This window comes from Octopus bimaculoides, chromosome 15 (genome assembly GCF_046866305.1).
Source record: "Octopus bimaculoides isolate indiv1 chromosome 15, ASM4686630v1, whole genome shotgun sequence".
Taxonomy (NCBI): Eukaryota; Metazoa; Mollusca; class Cephalopoda; order Octopoda; family Octopodidae; genus Octopus; species Octopus bimaculoides.
Window position 1 is genome coordinate 40,210,864 of NC_142942.1, and position 2,500 is coordinate 40,213,363.

A 2,500-nucleotide genomic window follows, 5' to 3' on the forward strand; every position below is an offset into this window, starting at 1 on the left:
TTGCAAGACGAATATGAAATGAGTAGTTCCGTGAGAATCCTGTGTCTGAGAGCACAGCTGATAACGGCGAAGGAGAATTCCAAGTATATAAAATAAAAATTTTTTTAAATGGAATGATTCTACATTAAAATAGCACAGCACCAAAATTAGTTACTTCGTCTGTAGTTTCGTTTATTACTCTGTGACACGGAATCACAATAGATGGAAAATAAATGGTTTGATAAATTGTAACTGATACACACATGCACGCACACACACGCGCACACAGACACATATATATGTATGTGTGTATGCATGTATGTATTGTATGTATAAGGGTATACTTCACTTAAACGAACGATATACCTATAGGCCCCTGAGATAGTAAACTACATTCCAAGCACTCACAATCATAAATTGATGTATAAATACAAAGAGATACAGGGACACATGAACGACAAGATTGACATAAAGATAGATGGATACATACATGCTAACGCATACTTTATATACATACATATATATATATATATATATATATATATATATATATATATATATATATATATATATATATATATATATATATATATATATATATATATATATATATATATATATATATATATATAACTGGAACTATATGTGAATATGTGTATATAGATATATATAAATATACAGTCATACGCACACATATAAATGTGTATATATAAATATATTTATATATATGTTATATATATATAGATGTGTATATATATATCTGGTTAATACATGCATGTATCGATGTATGAATGTATGTATGTATACAAAGATACGCATGCATAAAATGCATGGACATACCTAAACAGAAAATGCACACACCTAAACACAAGCTAATGCATTTTAACTGAACAATCAAAAATGATTTGATGAACAATTTGAAATTACGGAAATAATTTTCAAAAATGTTTATAACCTAATCTCAAAAAAATATGCTCGGTACTCAGTCATTTTTTGAATATCATTATCAACGTCCTCATAGATATTATAATGGTTCCATCTGTTGCTATCGTTGTAATATCTTTGCACATGTTTGTCGCCTGTGTTTGCCATTTCTTCACTGTAATAATCGTTGTGGTTACATTGTCATGAACACTAATTTTACAAAATACTTCTATTGAGCCATTTTGTGTTTACTAAATAATAAAACTAAAAACAACAACAGCAATAACAATAATAATAATAATAATAATAATAATAATAATAATAATAATAATAATAATAATAATAATAATAATAATAATAATAATATTTTAACAATAATGGTTTCAAATTTGGTACAAGGCCAGCTATAGGGGAAGTGGGGTTGATAAGTTTATCACATCGACCCCAGTACTTGATTGGTATTATTTTATCAGCTCCCCAAAAAGTTCAAAGACAAATTCGACGTTGGTGGAATTCGAACTCAGAATATAAAGAGACGGATGAGATTCTGTTAAGAATTGTATATGCCATGCTAACACTCTTGAATGCTCATCGTTTCTATTATAGGCACAAGGCCCTGAAATTTTAGGTGTGGCGTAGTCGACTGAGTCGACTGAGTCGCCCCGCCACCCGACAGAAGGGAAGCTAAGGCCGAACTCGAATGAATTTGAATTCAGAACTTACAAACAGACGAAATGACACTAAACAGTTTGTCCGGCATCTGAGCGTCCCTGTGAGCTCGCCGCTTTGCGCCGCCTTTAATAATAAATGACAATATAAATAATGATAATTATTATATAAATGAAACGAATATTCTCCTCATCAATAATAATAATAATAATAATATTAATAATGATAATAATAATAATAATAATCTTTTCTTCTGTAGTTACAACGCCTGAAATTTTCGGGGAGACAAGAATCGATTACTCCGACCTCAATAGGACCTCAGTTTTATTTTATCGACCTCGGAGGAATTAAAATTCATTAAGTGAAGACAGACGAAATGCCTCTAAACCTTTTTGTCCAGCGTGCTAAATAGTCTGCAAGCTCGGCGCCTAAATAATAATAATAATAATAATAGTAATAATACTAATAATAATAATAATAATAATAGTTTTCATCATCAAAGACATTGACATCATTCTCATTTTGCCAACTATTCTCCATATTAGCATGTAATAAATTTTTTAAATACGTTCTATCATCTACCTCATAGTGACAATCATTATAGGAATAATGAGATGAGAGGGTTCGTGGCTTTCACCGAATTTATCTTCACTATTACCACCAACACCATCAACATCACCATCATCAACATGATCGTCATCGTCATCATCATCGTCGTCGTCGTCGTCATCATTATCTTTCCAATTTACGTTCCTCCACTCCATCTCGGTGTATACAACAAGACCTTCTTGCTCACTTTCACACTCTCATCATTGCAATCAACCATACATCTAGTAACGTCATCAATATTATGATATATACACATCATCTTCAGCATTATTGGCCGCATCACCTTCATCATCATCATCGCTATCATCATAACCAACGA